Source organism: Ambystoma mexicanum, chromosome 7p (assembly GCF_040938575.1).
Source record: "Ambystoma mexicanum isolate Mex_15411 chromosome 7p, UKY_AmexF1_1, whole genome shotgun sequence".
Lineage (NCBI taxonomy): Eukaryota > Metazoa > Chordata > Amphibia > Caudata > Ambystomatidae > Ambystoma > Ambystoma mexicanum.
In genome coordinates this window covers 653,890,551-653,908,326 of record NC_090939.1, presented here as the reverse complement: position 1 = coordinate 653,908,326, position 17,776 = coordinate 653,890,551, and positions in this window count along the sequence as shown.

Sequence of the window (17,776 nt, the reverse complement as noted above, 5' to 3'; positions counted from 1 at the left end):
TGCAAGGCAAATACACATTACGTGGGAGGCCACAGTCCACTGGCCCACAATCACGCATCTATAAGCAGAAAAGGGTGCACCTGGCATCAAGACACAGATAAAGGACACGGACAGCCCTGATAAAGGCCTACATCATTAGAGGCCCAGCCTAACAGACCGGAGCATCACAGCACATGCTGAAAAGAGAGCCTGAACCCGGGAGAGGCAAGCAGACTGCAGAAGGGAGCTGCAACATAAACTGCAGGCGCCAAGTCACAACCACTCAACACAAACAGGTTCCTATCCGAACAAGAGGATCGAAGTCACGGCAGAGGCAAGAAGAGTGGGTAAACGAGAACACTGACCAGGAAGGCCCGGTGTGTCACAGCAGCACGGACCCACGACACAAGGGGCAGCATCAGTGGGCAGAAATCAGCGCCAGGACGCCGGTCGGACACAAACCGGTGACAGGGAAGAAGCAAGACTGGGACCCCGACACAAGCGACAAGGTGCCCCCAGCAAGGACCTGTAGGAAAAGCAAAAAGGAGGGAAAGGAAAATAAACAAGCATGGAGACGTTCGCCCGGAAGACATAAGCGCCCCAGGCGGAGGTACCAGAAGCTGGTTCCAGCACAACAGACACTGCACAGGCTGAGAAGGGAAAGGAAGAGGGGCGCATACTTGAAGCCATAGCAGCGCTGAAAACTTCACTTGAATATAAAATGGATGCAGTGACAGTGGACGTGGAACTCCTGCAGCAGGATGTAAGGAACCTATCAGAAAGGGTTGGCACGGCAGAACAGCAAGTGCAGAGTAACACTGCAAACATAACTGCTACCCAGAGCCAAATGGCAGAGGCACTGGAACACATATGTACCTTCGAGCAGAGGGCTGAGGACGCAGAAGGTAGAGCCAGGCGCAACAATGTGCATATAGTGGGGCTGCCGGAGGGGGACAAAGGTGGGGGCAGGGAATCTATTTTAGGGCTTTGTGGTGGAGAGAGCACACAGGACTCTAAATAGAAAACCTCACCCAAGACCCATGATAGCGAAGATTATGAACTTCAGAAACAGAGAAAAGATCTTGACATTCTCAAGAGAGGGTGGGGTCATAACAAGGAACGCTGCCAGAATTATTATTTATCCAGATTATACGGTGCAAGTGCAAAAGCGCAGAGCACAATTTTGGCCAACAAAGGAACTCCTCAGGATCGCCAAGCTACGATTCATGCTGCTGTACCTGGGCAAACTGAAAGTGTTATACAATGGCAGGCCACTCATCTTCGAGACCACGACTGAGGCCCAGGAGTGGATGGACCAGCAGGGGATCCTGCAACTGAGAGACAGGGACGAGCGGGACAATGGGAACGCCCCCCGATGAACCACGATGAACATGCCGGTCCGATAGCACAGCGAGTAGAGCGCTCGCTTTGACATCTGCACAGAGCCTGCTGACACAGGTTTGAATCCCGGCAGGGCCAAACTCAGCCTTTCATCCTTCCGAGGTCGATAAATGAGCACCACACACCGTGGGAAATAAGCAGCGCTCAGATACCCGAGGGTTTGTGGCGCTATATAAAAATTCCAACAAAAAAAAATAATACAAAGAAGCACACCGGATAGATGAGTGACAGCACAGAGACTTGAACCAGCAGTTTGTTAAATGCTTGAGCCTGCAGTCTCCAAGAGCAGGCCACCAAGCTCCACAGACGTGACCCTGCAGAAGGACAGTATTTGTGATGCCAGTTTCAAGGCACCACGCCACAACGAGTGCACCCACAGAAGGGAGAGGGGCTCCTGGAAAGCGACGAGCCCAAGCAGGGGGAGGGTGGCTGAGCGTTTGTTTATAGTTGTAGCAGTTGTATGGTTAGTTTTGTTAGGTGAAGACACGAGTGGAGGAAAAAGCATCAAATGACAAAGACACAGCAGAGGCAGAAAGGGAGAACAACCAGATGTGTGAACATACACAAAGATTGCGAGAGTGGAGCTCAGGACGAGAACCTGCGCAGAACCGACACAAGCAGAATCCAAACGGATGCGGTGGGTTCAGCACCACCCCAATGGGCGAGGAACAGTGAAGCTAGAGCAGGAAACACCGGTCATCGGAGGAAGAATAGCACATGGGCCCATGAGAATGAGCAGGCCGCCAGGCTCAGTGAATAAATGGGCCAGGCAGCACTGAACATAGTCCCTTGAAATGTCAGGGGACTAAACGCCTATGTCAAGAGGCTAAGAGTCTACGCCTGGTTGAATAGGGCAAAAGTTCACATCGCAATGCTACAGAGACACAACTGACGGCTGAGAAGAAGCAAACCAAGGTAGCCAAGAAGTGCGGAGGCCAAATGTACAGTTCCACATAGTCAAATTATGCTAGGGGAGTGCTGACATGGATTGCTCCAGGGACCCCGTTCCAGTTTACGAAACAAGAAAGGGATAAGGATGGCAGAGTGGTGATCATTCAAGGACTGTTGGAGAACCAGGAAGTGTGCCTAGTGACTAAATACGCCCCAACCACGAAGCAAAAGAGTTTTTTAGGACACTTAGGCCCAACTAGCCCCACACAGAGCAATGACAGTCATCTGGGCTGGCGACTTCAACTGCACATTCGACCCTCGACTGGATAGATTGGACGACAAGCACAGGAAGCCAGGGCTGCCGGCCAGAGCACTACAGAAAATACTAGACCAGCTCGAACTGAAAGACGTCTGGAAATAGGTACACGCAGGCACTAGAGGATATACACACTATAGCACCCCACATGGGACATTCACTCGAATAGACTACCTGTTCACGGGCAAGGAGACACTGGGGGAATTCACTGGGGCACACATACACAAACGAACATCATCAGACCACGCCCCACTAGTTGCGGTTTGGGCACATACATACAGGAGGGCTCCCGTACCAACATGGCGGTTGCGGGCAGAGGCATTGAGGGATGGGGACTTCCTAGAGCATGTCCAGGGCACAATATATGACTATTTTGATCACAATGCGGGGAGTGTGGGCAGCACTGGTACGGTCTGGAAAGCTCACAAGGTGGTGGTGAGGGATGCAGCAATAGGAAAGACTGGAGGACTCAGGGGAAGTATTCTGACCGAACTGGGCATAGTGGAGAAGGAAATCCCCCGGACACGATGGGCTACCCAGTGAATTCTACAAGCAATACAAGGGGAGCCTGGCCCCGAGACTGCTAGAGACACTCAAGGAGGCATATGAGAGGGGACAGCTGTAAAGGAGTATGTCAGAATCTATAATTGTACCCATACTGGAAACAGGGAAAACCACCCTTTGAGTGTGGCTCCTATAGGCCAATCTCATTAATAAACCAGGATTCCAAAATCCTGACAGCGGCTCTGGCCAGCCGACTCAAACGGGCTATACCCATGCTAGTACACCCAGACCAAACGGGATATGTACCAGGAAGGAATACAACGTGGAATCTCAGCAGACTCTACCACGTCATAGACCACACGAATCAGAGAGGGGGAGAATGCGCAGTAGCATCACTGGATGCTATAAAGGCCTTTGATTAAGTGAACTGGGATTGGCTCCTGGAGGTGCTCGCCCACTATGGGATAGGCGAGGGTTTCCTACGCTTAGTTAGGCTCCTATACAAGGATCCAAGGGCAAGGGTGAAGACATGCAGGCATGTCTCAGAGGAGTGGAACATTGTGAGGGGTACGAAGCAGGGATGCCCACTGTCCCCAATGTTATATATATTGGCCCGGAACCATTTGCTGCCTTTCTCAGGGATGAATACAGGGATACGGGAATAGAGATAGATAGGGTGGTGCATGAAATATCAATAAATGCAATGACATGCTCCTCTATGTCGAGGACCCACGAACACACCTGCTCGAAGCCCTGAAAGCATTCGGCAGGCTATCGGAATCACTATCAATATAGGAAAATCTTCACTGTTCCCTCTGGCGTGCCTGAGAGGAGCAACCCCCAGACACCAACCGGACTTAGGACTGACATGGACGTCACTCACTTTCAGATACCTGGGAGTAGACCTCCATCATGACACTGGAGAGACATACAGGGCCAAAACTCAGGTGGCCCTAGAGAAATAGGGAAGGCCATGCAGTTTTTGAAGACGTTACCGTTGGGGATGATGGGGAGGGCGGCTCTGTTGAAGATGACGGTGCTACCGCGTCTCCTGTATTACTTCACCAACATTCCTTACAACATCCCAAGGTCATCCTTTCAACTGTTACACACCAAGGCAAGGGAATTCCTATGGGGGGGGGAGAAACAGGATAGCACTAAGCACACTACATAGGGACTATGAATGGGGGGCATCAGGGTCCCAGACTTTGAGCAATATTACTATGTGGGGAAACTAACATTTGTAACGAGATGGACACTGGGTAGGCTTTCAGACCCTGGTAGAAGAGCAGGGCATCCATAACAGCCACTTCATATTGTACAAAAATATAGTCCGAACGAACAGGAAAAGGTGGAAGACCTTGCCGGAGGTGGATGAAGGAGGGGGGGCATTAGATGCATGGTATGAGATCTCAGTGGGGACACACACAGTGTCCAGGCTTTATGTGCTGCTACTCGTTACCACCAAAACAAGAGTTCTACAAGCACGTACCAGATGGAAGGACGAGCTCCAGAAACCCTTCACGGATGAGGAATCGGGCCAGGTCCTCCGGTATACAGTGAAAGTCTCCAGGAACGCAAGGTTTCGACAGATGCAGCTTTATTTTATACACAGCGAATATCTCACGCCAAAAAGAATGTTGACATTGGGGGATAGGCAGGCCTGTGGTTGCCCGCACTGTGCGGCAGAATTAGCGGATATATCGCATATGTTTCGGACATGTCCGGTGATAACGCATTTCTGGAAGGCCATCAAGGGAAGAGCATCGAAGGGAGGAATCCACATGCAAGTATGGTCACCGGAATCTTACCTGCTGGGCCTGTTCCCAAGAGGAGGTAAACAGAGAACGCACTTGGCAAAAATGACAGACTTGATGACAATACTGGCAAAATGCTGCATAGCAATGGCGTGGAATACAAGCACAGGACCGTCAATGGAAATGTGGTGGGCAGACCTGCAGAAATGGACGGTAGCTGAGACGTCAGTGTGGACAAGGGTGCTGCACAGGGGAGAAGGGGACGGGGAGCCAAATTATTAGCGTGGAATACCCTAGTGCAAGACCTGTACAGAAGCGAAGAAGAAGATAGTATGGAAGACCCACGAGAACCGGAGGAGGACTAACTGGACGTTAGCGGAGGAGTCTATGCAAACAAGAGAGGGGGGGGTGTCAAGGGCAGGTGGATTAAACACATTCAAACTCCAACTTGAACGTGCAGAGTGATGTGATGTTTGTTGTTGATTAAGTTGATATAAGTTATGTTTTGTGTTGGAAATACGTTAAAAGTCTTTTGTCTTTAACTATATATTCCATTTAAAGCCAAGACAAGTTTCTGTTGAACTTGACTTGAGGTATTTAATGGCTTCATTTTGTGGATTGGGAGGAGGCATGGGTTCTTGGGTGGGGGGGGGGGGTGACATGGCTTTCAGTGGGGGTTGGGAGAAGGGCATGGGTTTCAGGCAAGGCTGCCTGTGCCCCAGGCCCAAGAAACTGTTAAAATGGCCCTGTACATAGATGAGTAGCTAGTGCTTAGAAACAGTGCTTCAATAAATGTCAAATTAGAAAACCCAGATTCCAATTATGCTATGTTAGAGAAATCTCATAGCCAGCTTCTTTGGGGGTATTTTGCTACGAGCTTAGCAAGGACAAACAGTCGCCAAATTTCTGATAAGAACAGAGGTTGCACACGAAGCACAGACTAACTGCCAATTCAAAACATACTGGAGTAGCAGGGCGCCTGCTCCCAATCTATTCTGAATGCAAGTGTGCAGCTGCGCCTCATCATCCAGTGTCATAATGAACGAGTTAATCAATGCTTAAATCAATGTCTAATCCGACATGAGCCCATGCGAGAATTGCATCATTTCTCTTGTTTCAGACTGCTGAATGGTTTTCTGTAAAACCCAATAAAGATTGAAATTGAAACAATAAGACAATCAATCACAATTAAACATATTACCACGTCTTTTTAATTCCTCAAAATCAGATTCACTATTCTATACATACATAAATATTGCTGAATCAAATCCACATAAAAACATGTCCAGTGAAATAAACATGCAAGGCCACAATTGCCAGCTTTTCCATTCAGCCTTGGAAGAAGATAATGATTGTGTTGCATCTCTCCTTCGTAGCCAAATGCAATGAACTTATGGTTTACATTCTTCATAAGCAAGCAGAGAAATAGATCACTGCTACTTTTCCTAGTGATTACCTAGTACCTCATTTTTATTGATTAGGCCTTAGTAAGGCCCACGTCCTGTAGAAATATGTTTGCTTTCCGGGGGTTTCTTAGATTGTGAGTATAGACTGTGCATGGACTCTTCTAAGAGCTTGAATACTGTTTTAGAGTTGTTGCACGCGAAGGTGCGTGGGACTTCGTGACATACTTGCTCAAGATCCAGGACCAGTTTACCCACAGGTTGTTCCCATCCACATTCGGTTCAGTTCTTTTTTCTGAATTCTTGTGTGAGCCCCATGATTTTGAATTTCTTTTCCATGTGCCATATGGTTTCAGGTCTATTTAGAATCAATGGTTTCAAAAATGGAGTTCACACAGCCTGCATTGCAGTACAGCTGTGCTTTAATTTTGTTTTTTATTATTTTGATTTGTATTGTTTGTATTGCGTATTGTATGTTTGTGTTGTGGTAGCGCTCTGAGACCTTCCGGAGAGTTGGCACTTTACAAACATTCAAATAAATAAATAATCACTGCATTGCAAATGTATGACAATACAACATGAAAATCTATCTGTTTCCCCCATCTTCTTTTGATCTCTGATCTCATTGCTCTAATAATGCAATAGCAGTACAGGTTTTACCCACAATCGTCTATCCCCATCTAGGCGCAGATGCATACTGCTAATTTTAGACATATTGTTATGCATTTGAAAGAGCAATTCAGGAATGGAGCTTTCAGTTTCACACTAGGTGATCCCCCTTTCACAATTTGCCATGTTACTGAAGTGAGGGACTTCCAGGACCCAAGGTGAGTCTTCTCAAAAAAGTATTTATTGTCATAAAAGATAGAGGCCCTCCTCCTGCAGATGAATCTGGCACCAGGGGAACATGTTCACATATATATATACACAGTGCTGTGGAACCTTAGAAAGATTCCATGGCGCCTGGCAGACTACAACACATGTTTGTTGTGATTTGTTAAAGATATGCCAACAACAGCAGGATGCACATTCAAATTGGGCATGAGACCCCACCATGTTTATGCTTACAGTTTCTACAAGAACCACAACATCCTTATTTGTCACAGTAACCAGGATGTTTATGCCCTTACATATAAATGGCATCATAACAAGTTCACTGAAAGTGGTTGTAAATCCTAAAGTGCTTATTATTTAACAGACAACATTGACCTTATAAGGTAGCATTACCGTTATCCAAATGCATTAATAAGCTACTATCATTTAAAGTAAAAAAGATAAGTGGGAGATAGATAACAGTTACATAAAACTGGTGCATACTGTACGAATGGACCAGGTTTGTGCTGTTTGTGTGTGGCCATTTACAATGCATTCATTTGTTCTTCATTCAAGAACTGGGACCAATCAAATGATAGAAGGAAATGTGAGAAAGACCACATCTGTAGCTGAGTAGGATAATAACCCTCCCAGCTTCAAAACATGTTTTAGGGATCTAAATATTAGATGAATCCGAGATACTGCTTTCCACAAGGCAATACTTAACTACTGTCTCAACAACATGGTAGACATTTGATACCTAACACCATATACTTTGCCTCTAGGTATAACTTATTACTACTTATTTTTTGACCTGGGTACAAACATTGCTTTACTCGTCGACTTTCCTTTGTTATATGAAGTAAACTGGAGAGCTCTTGAGACTTAGACTTGTCCCTTCCTGACTGTGTTTGAAACAGTTTTCATGTCATGCTGTCAGAATGGGATTAAACCCCTTTTCATGCCAGACATATTTGCAGCGATCATCACTAAGCTGACCAGTTCCTGAGATTTACCCATACAGGCGGTGGGGCCGTCTCTAATCTCCTGTGTGCCTTAGGCTTCCTTTGCCAAATGTTATTGTTTCAATAAATAAAATTCTAGACTTGTTTGTTGGATTACTGGTGAGGAGGGCTCATCAGATTAATGACGTACCTGTTAAATGTGTGTGATGTAATTGGGCTTTCTTGCTGCCCATACCATACCTCTTTTTAAGGGCAGTGTTTGTACAACCCCTATCCCTGGGGGACGCAGACTAACACACTGAGACAAAAAGGGAAGCCATATCTCTTTTAAAGGGAAGTAGCATGACATAGCGGTAAGACTCAACTCTTGGGAAGGGGTAGTAGGCTGAGACAAAGGTATCATTATTCCACACACATATCCATAGAAGCATTAACTACACTGATATGTTGAAAAATATATACATTTATTACATGTACACTGTGGACTGAGCCTGTTGTCAGCTGCCACTGTTTGACCAACTTGCAGCCATGTGATTCGCCCCCGCCCTGCTCCTAGCTAGTAACATGACCTCTGGCGGCATGGGTCTCTTTCTCCATGTATTCTGCCTGTTGAAGAATCTTACCATCATCCATTGACTCTTGGCTGTGTGGATCCGGCAACTACACTGTGGACTGAGCCAGTTGTAAACTGATGCTGTTTGGCCAATTTACGGCCCTGAGCCTCTGTCTCATGCTTTTGACCAGTCACGTGACCCCTGGTGGCATGGCTCACATGACTCTTCCTCCTTGTTTGCCATGGTATCGCTACATATTATCCCCACTAAAAATATTGCTGTATATATGGTTGTCTGGAACGCCATAGGCGATATTTTGGGGGGGGGGGGATCATTTGTGGGAGCGGGGGTGGTCGGGTTGTCCCCCTTACATTTAAAAATAATGCAAGGGTTGCAGGGGTGTCCCCCGCAGGGCCCATGCCTCAATATCGGCACAAAAATATGGCGATATTTTTGTATCGCAATATTTTTGCGGGGAAATTAACACATGGAACGTTTTCCATCTGTTGCAGAATCTTACCATCATTCAGTGACTCATGGCAGCGCGGATTCAGCATCTAAACTGCTGACTGAGCCTGTCGTCAGCTGCCGCTGTGTCGACCAACTTGCAGCCACGTGGGCTGCCCGCCCTCTCGCTTCCAGCCAGTCATGTGACCTCTGGTGATGGGGGTTACATAACTTTTCCTCTCTGTTTTATGCCTGTTGCAGAATCCTAACACCATTCACTAACTATTGACTGTGTAGATGCAGCGTCTATACTCTCGACTGAGCCTGTTGTCAGCTGACACATTTTGCCCAACTCTCTGCAATGTGGTTCCTCTTCCTCTGCTCCTGGCCAGACACTTGACCTCTGGTGACATGGTTCACATGAGTCTTCCTCCCTGTTTTCTGCATGTTGCAGAATCTTACCATCATTCATTATTTTTTTTAAATTAATTTATGTTTTAGTTCAAAACAGAAATTTTCATGAACAGTAACATACATTAATTCCACATAAATTAAATCACAGTAAAATAAACAAAAAACATGCTTGTGCCAAAGTGTCATTAATAACAAAATTAAAAACAACACTGAATTTAGATCAATGGACTTGGTGTGCAAAAATGCAGTACTACACCTAATTACAATTCAGCATGCAGTGCATAGTATATTTCCTAGTAGTCGTCATTTGGCTTCCAAAATCGTAACATCGATAAACTTCCCTAACAATTCTTCAAATTTGTCTCCATACCTGATAATGTGCCACATGTGTGGATGTAGAATCTGTCTTTAAACAGTAATTCCAGAAGTCCATGGTTTTTTATACTCTCATAATCATGGACACACTTGCCAAGGGAGGTCATGTACAGGGGGCCCAATTCGAGACAGCTAGTGAAAACATGTCTAGCAGTCTCCACATTAGTGGGACATAGGCATATCCGACAATACCTCTCTCCGTCCTCCAAACCCCATCTGGCTACCCAAATGGTAGTAAGTTACAGCGCATCTTAATGTGCATCTGATGAATGCTTGGGTGGGGGAACTGGACACAGTAAAGGTATGTGTCACTGTGTACACAGCTGAGTAACCTTTTAGTTTCGCTGGGTGGGCGTAGTTACAGTACCAGTCTCATCTATTGAGTTTCCTGCAAAAGACCCCTTTTAGTGTTTGGAAGTCGGTGCAGAGTTTAAAGTCAGGGTGCCACTGCATTAGATCGAATTGCTCATCGTTTAGATTCATGTAATTACAGCCTTGCAGTAAAGGCTCCTTATGCAGACTACTACCCAGCACTGCTAGCAATGGACACTGTAGAGATAACGGAGATGTGATATACAGTACACCTCTTCTTTTTAACACCATACCTGAAAGGGAGATCAAGTCTTATTCGAGGTATATGTATTCCATTGGTGTCATTCTTGGCAGCCCCAGTACACTACGCCAGAAATGACCCTCCTATCTATTTAGCCAGCTTAGGTTGCACATTGCTAGAGCCTTCAGTCCATATAGGACAGAAGGACAAGCCCACTGTTTATACAGCGTGACTATCCCAACCAGGGAATAGCCCGCATGCTGGTGGACAACTCTATTGCAGAGAGCGCTTAATTACTTAGCTTTCCTGCTTTTCAGATCTATGATGTTGGCAAAATTTGTCCGGTTAGATAAGGTAATGCCCAGATATTTACAAGAGTCAGCATATTGTATCGCTCCTAGAGTTGTCATCATCACAGGGTGATTCATTTTTCCTTCTGGAGAATAGCATGATCTTCGTCTTGCTTAAATTCACGGCCAACCCATTGGTATTAGAATATCTCCACAACTCATTTAGTATGGCCTTAAGTCCTGAAAAGGTCTGGTCAAATATGACCAGATCGTCTGCGTAAAGCATGGCGGAAGCAGGTGTTGTTCCAATTTTAGGAGGACATCTGGCTCGACTCTCTAGACAGGCTGGTAGATCAGCCAGGTATACATTGAACACCAAGGGAGCCAGCACGCTCCCTTGCTCAACTCCCCTATTGATGCTCACTGGTCTGAACAGACTACCGTTAGTCCAAAGGCAGATGCACGCTGCGTTATTGCTGTGGAAATCAAGAAGGATATCCACCAGCCACTCAGGGCAGTTCTTTTCCCTTAGTTTGCCCCACAGACGAGCACGGTCGAACTGGTCAAATGCTGCTCAAAAGTCTACAAAAGCCACATATATTGGTGCACTCTGTTTTACACTGGCTCTCATGAGCAGGGCGTCTAAGAGTCTAATATTGTGAAGTGTACTAGAGCCAGGGCGGTAGCCTGTCTGAAAGGGACCCACAGTGCCATCCCGCTCTACCCAGGATTGTAATTGGGTCAGCACACAGGAGGCAAACAGTTTCCCGGTCACATCTAACATAGATAATAATCTATAATTCTCTGGCCTCGGTCTTTCACCTGCTTTATGAACTGGCAGTAGAATAGCCTTTGTCCACGACAACGGGAGAGCTTTCTCTCTGCAGACTTTCTCAAATAACTGCAATAACAGCATTGCCCATCCTCTGGGATCTTTCTGCAGTACTGTGGCCGGCAGGCCATTTGGTCCTGGGGCTCTCGAGTTTTTTTACTTTTTTATCTGATCTTGCAAGTCTGTAATACTAAGAGTCAGAGGCCACTTGCAGTCTCCCTCTTCAAGGATTTTACTCTATCTACACTATGCCTCTCAGGAAAACATGTTCCCCTGTATGAACCGCATCCACTTTTGTTTGGCTATTGTGTTTATCCCGGGCTGCTCTTTTGCACTTCTCGCCTGCATCAGTACTTGCCACACTGTTCGTATATTTTTACTGCAGACAGCAACCATCATATTTTGCCAGTCCCTATGTAACCCTTAAATGTATGGTGCTTGAGCCAATTCCTGTAGTGATTTTTAGCCTTTTCTATTACTTTCAAGGTTACTACTATGGGAGCGTCTGTAGTTTTAATTTGACGCAATTGTTTTCTTAGGTTGGCTTTAGCCCTCCTAATTTTGCGGTCAAACCTAGGAGATTTCAAGTTATTGGTAAACCCTTCAGCTGTCCCTTAACCACTCCGGCCGCACACATCATCTCGTATATCCATTCTTCTATATTGTTGGCTGATGCCCAATAGAATCTGCGCAGGGCTACACTTATTAGCCCTCTAACGGGCAGAACATGCTTTTTTGGATGTTTAAATAGGACCAGCTAATACGGTTGCCACCAGAGTTCACTTCCACTTCCTCCAAACTCTGTGGGGGTCATTACGAGGTTGGAGGTAGCCATGGCGCTATTAGCGCCATGGCTGCCTTCAAAATCGTTCCGACTCCGGTCTGGTGGATGGAGCAATTACCGGTCCAGTCCGAGGTCGGCGGGACCGGTAATTCCCCATTCACCAAAGCCATTCCCCATTCCCATTTGAGCCCCCATAGGGCTCAATGGGAAGGCGGCAATAACCGTACCGCAAATTGCGGTACCGTTATTGATCCCGGTATCCCTTTGCAGGTCCCGTGCTTAACGCCTGGTAGAACCAGGCGTTAAGGAAGGGCCTGCAAAGGGAACTCGCACTAGGGCGGTAAGGGATTACCGGGGTCCTTAGATGCTAAACGTTGAAAAATGTTGTACACATCTAAATGGAATGGGGCGCATAACCAGGTTTCCTGCTATATAAACACTTTGAAGCTTGTTAACAATTTAGTAGATGGTTCATTCGGACAAAAGTGCGAATAGCCCCTAATATTCCAACAACTCAATTTCCAACTTCATGCTGGTACTGGGCCCATACTTGGGAAAACACTTCTCAACCATCAGTGACCACCCTCGTTGTTAAACCCCTCAGGTTTGCTGTGCCCCTGGGGTACATATCGCCCCCTCTGCCAGCTCACAGATTTGTCTATCAAGTTCAAAGCCCAGGTAGGCTAAAGATGCCTTCTGGGCTCTTATCATTGAAGCACTTTCTGGGAGCATGCGACTTAGAGGTTGTACAAAGTCAAAGTCAGACGAAATTAAAATTTGGAGAGATGGTATCTTCGTGAACAATTTCATGGGGTTCGATCGATTCACGTTAGGAGCTTTAGTGTCCCTTGTTTTAGCAGTTATGGTTAGTATGCTTGGATCTTTTAAGTCCACCTCCCTCATAATGCCTGCTATTTTCAATAGGTTGATACCGAATGTTGTCATGTATTTAAATCATGAAATCCCACCCTGCTTCCTTCTTCACAAGTGTCTCCCGCCTTGAAACCTTCTTCGGGAGTGTCACCAACTGTCAGGTTCCTGCTGCTTTGGACTTAAAGAAGCAAGCTAGTAAGTGTGCCCACCGACTGTTGTTGGCGTTTTTTTCTCCAGCTGATTTTCTTCCCTGCTGATTTTCTTCCTCACATGTTGCGGCTAAATCATAGAGACTATGGTTGAATTCAGCAGGGGACTAGGTTGGACCTGGGGTGCGGGAGGAGTATTAATAGAAGCGGTCGCTTGAATACGTTGCAAACGTTTCCTCTTCCGCCTTTCCTCTCTAGTCGGGTAAGACAGTGGAGACAATGGCTGCAGGTCTATGATTTCTAGATCAGCTAGAGAAGCATTATCGCTTGGTGGTGATTTATGTTTGTCATTCTCATTTTCATTTGGTTGCACTTGGTCGGCCAATTCCAGCTCTTTGTTTTTTGGCAGTTGTGTAGCGCTTAGTGTCTCTATAAGTGCACCTTGTTTAAGCAAGTCTTCATGTATGCGACCACACAACCTCAGCAAAATCTTTATTGCAAAATTCAGGACATCGTTGTTACTAGGGATAGTCGATTTCGCTGATCGCTCTGAGAGATTCAGATTCCGGTTTACTCCTTCAGTAGGCACAGAGTCTTCTACGGTCTGTGGCATACGCTCAAAACACAATTTGGGGGAGGCTGAGAGACGGGGATGGGGATGTATTAAGAGCTAAGCAGAGGGAGACACCTTCACTGCTTCGACCAAACCCCTCTCCGGCATCACAAATCTTGTCTTCTCTTCTAGGCTTTCTTGTGGGCATGAGGCGTCAAAAATAGAATACCATAGTTCTAGGGGTGAATTGTTATCAATGTCGCCAAAGGATATGCTGTTATTATCCTGCCTCACTGCCTCTGAGGTGTTGAAGACCTCTGTCTGTGCCATTGCCACCGCGCTTGTTGCACGTGACTTCTCTCTTTGGTCCTCTGGCTGGATGTAACTAGTAATTCTCAGACTTCTCCCTGTGGCCACCGCGGCATTGGCTCTTCCATCACACTCACCGTCTTGCGTGTCCCGGTCGCTTCTGCCACTCTCACTGATACTCTTTTATAGCTGCTCCTTTTGCCATACGGCTTTGCTTTACACAGATTATATGTTCTTGTTTTTGCTGGTGCTTTTCCAGGCATAATTACTCCCAACCCAGCCTTTACCCACAAGTGTAGGGGGAGGGGGTTGACACAGATACCAAGATAAAACAAGCAGGGGCAGTTGGTGAAGAGAAGGTTTGTGGTCAAGGGTTACTAGTTTGTTGACTTACTGCCAATTTTAACAGCTTTCAGCCCACGGTCCCACCAGACACTCACAAGACCGCTTCACAACCACGCAATGCTACACTCCTCACACTTTTTTAACTGCTTCAGTGCAGCACCTCCTTCACGAATGGGCACTGAAGAAATACTGCTGATCAGTTTCTAAAGGAGCAGACCACGCCAGACCACTTCACATCCACTGGGAGCTCCACACCTTTTGGCAGTTTTTAACAGTTTTGTGCAGCTCTGCTGGTAAGCACCTCCTCCACGAATGGGCACTGAAGAAATACTGCTGATCAGTTTCCAATGGAGCAGACCACGCCAGACCACTTCACATCCACTTGTCACCCATGCAGTGCTCTGTGCCTTCTGGCAGTTTTTAACTGCTTCAGTGCAGCTCTGCTGGTAAGCCTCTCCTCCACGAATGGGTACTGAAGAAATACTGCTGATCAGTTTCCAACGTAGCAGACCACGCCAGACCACTTCTACTTGTCACCCATGCCATCATAAGCATCATTCAGTGACTCTTGGCACTGTGGATCCGGCATCTATGCTGTGGAGTGCACCTGTTCTCATCTGCGGCTGTCCAACAAACTCTGTGCCATGTCGCTTCCCCCCAATCCCGGCCAGTTGTGTGACCTCTATTGGCTCAGGTTGTATGACTCTTCCTCCTTTTTTCCACCTGTTGCGGAATAGTACCATCTTGGAAGGCATGGATCCAGTGCCTACACCATGGACTGAGCCTGTTGTCAACTGCCAATGTTTGACCAATTTGCAGCCATGTGACTCCATCCCTCCCACTCCTGGCCAGTCACATGACCTCTGGTGGCCCGGGTAACATGACTCATCCTCCCTGTTTTCTGCCTTTTGTGCAATCGTACCATAATGGAATGACTCTTGGCTGCATAGATTCAGGGTCTACATGGTAGGGTGAGCCCATCGTCAGGTGCCCCTGTTCCACCAACTCACAGCCATGTGTCTTTGCCCCTTCACCCGGCCAATCACACTGTTTGCTCTACATGATCAGGCAGCAATCAAGTATGTCCATTGCACGGGCATATGTTTTCTAAAGGCAGACTTTTCCAAGGGCATAGCAGTTCCCTGTTCGTATCAGTTCACGGCCAGTAGGCCTCACTTCTCATCCGACTACCTCTGGTTATGCATGCTCCATTCAATAACTCACCGTGACATTTTTTCCATTTCTGTTATTTGTTTTTGTTATTGGTTCTCCTATTATGAATATGACCTTTTGCATTTCTTTTTTTTTTAAATATGTTTTTATTGACAATGGACATAGCAAAGTGGACCTCGCGGCCCTTTCAACCAGCAATTAATGCAAAAGAAATCACATTGTCGGTAACATTTTCTGATTTAAACCCCCATTATCTTAACTCCCAATCCCCATTCCCCCCTCCCGCTCCCTCCCCCCAAGCGATGAGCATGCCAGGTTTAGAGAAGATGCAACTACTTTAAGCATAAGGGAGTACACTTGCGTAGCACTTGGTAGTAAAACATGTTCCTTGAAGCAGTGGGGTAGTACCAAGAAAAAGATAGGCCAGGGTCAGACTCGGCCTCCAAGGGGCATGAGACCCTGTGAAGAGTAAGCCTTTGTACAATCCCTCTATTATAAACGCATAGAGGTACAATCGTCGTGCAGCAGCACTGCTGTCCATTCTTGTGTAAAGTCAGACATAGTGTCATTTGCTAATGCAGTAAGTTTTTCGTAGCTGAAAATCGCCCTAAGTTTGCATAGCCACTCCTCTTTGGAAGGGGCCAGGCCACTCTTCCATTTTTGTGCGAGTGCCAGCCTTCCTGCCCGTAACATAGCACCAATGACTTTAGGGAACGCATTCACTTCCGACTCCGGCATGGGGGCGCCCAGTAGGATTTCCAATGGGTGCAGCGATGGACCATAACCCTCAATATCCTTAATCCAGCTAAGTAGTTCCGTCCAATAAACCTGTATGGACGGGCAGTTCCACCACATGTGAAACCAGGTTCCCCGTTGGTGGCACCCCCTGGGGCAGAAAGGGGAAACATCCCGGTACATCCTTGACAACAAAGCTGGGGGGCGATGCCAAGAGTGTAGGATTTTAAAGTTATGTTCCATGGCTGCTGTATATAGGGAACCCGTGAAAATACACTTAAAAACCGCCCTCCAGGTGTGGTCATCTATTGACATTCCCATCCTCTCTTCCCATATGCGCTTGAAGGGTTGTCTACCCTCTAGGTCCGCCGTATTCAGTACACTGTAGAATTTAGCCAACGAACCTTTACGCGATGTACTCTTGGCCAGAATAAGTTCGAGAGGGGTGAGGGGGCGACTAAGGCGTCCGGACCACAGTGGCTGGGTGAGTATCCCTTTGAGCCTCAGAAATTCAAAAACCGTGGGGGGCCTATCCATCAGGGCCTCCTTCAAGCTATCGTATTCGATGAAGCCTTCTTCCCGTGTGAGTTGGGAGATTCTTTCCAGGCCCATGTCGGACCAAGCCTGGGTGTCTCGGAAGCCCCTCCTGCCCAGGTCAATGGGTGGGCCCCAGAGCGATGTCAGTGGAGAGGGCCACGAAGTCAACAATTTATTAGCTTTACTGGGTTTCCACAGCGACCAGAGGACTGCAAGAGTGGGATGTGTCCTGAGCTGTGGGGGGAGGGACCTGGGAGAGGCCCATAGGTAGTCCCTGACCTTTTTCGGGTGAGCGTGGTTGTCTTCAATGTAGGTCCAATACGTGCGCATGTCGTCCCTCATATGCTCCAACATTACCCTAAACTGAGCTGCTTTGTAGTAGAGTCTAAAGTCGGGGAGTCCAAAGCCACCCTGGGATTTTGGGAGGGTCAGAGTGGAGGTTTTAACCCTGGGTCTTTTGCCATTCCAGATAAATTGTAGGACACGAGACTGGAGCACGTCAAAGAAGGTCTCGGGTATCACAATGGGAAGGGCGGAGAAGAGATAGAGAAGGCGAGGTAGTATATTCATTTTCACTGTAACCATGCGTCCGATCCAGGAGAGTGTGAGGGGAGCCCATCTCTTGAGATCCCTACTAACCCGGGCGAGAATATCAGGGAAGTTGCTCTGGTATATATGTGACAGATCTCTGGGAATACAGGTGCCCAGGTAAACTGTGGATTCTCGCTCGATTCTAACCCCCAGAATATCGGTATTGTTTCCGATATCTAGTTCTCCCGGGCCCATGGGCATGATGCTTGATTTGGACGCATTTATTCTCAGCC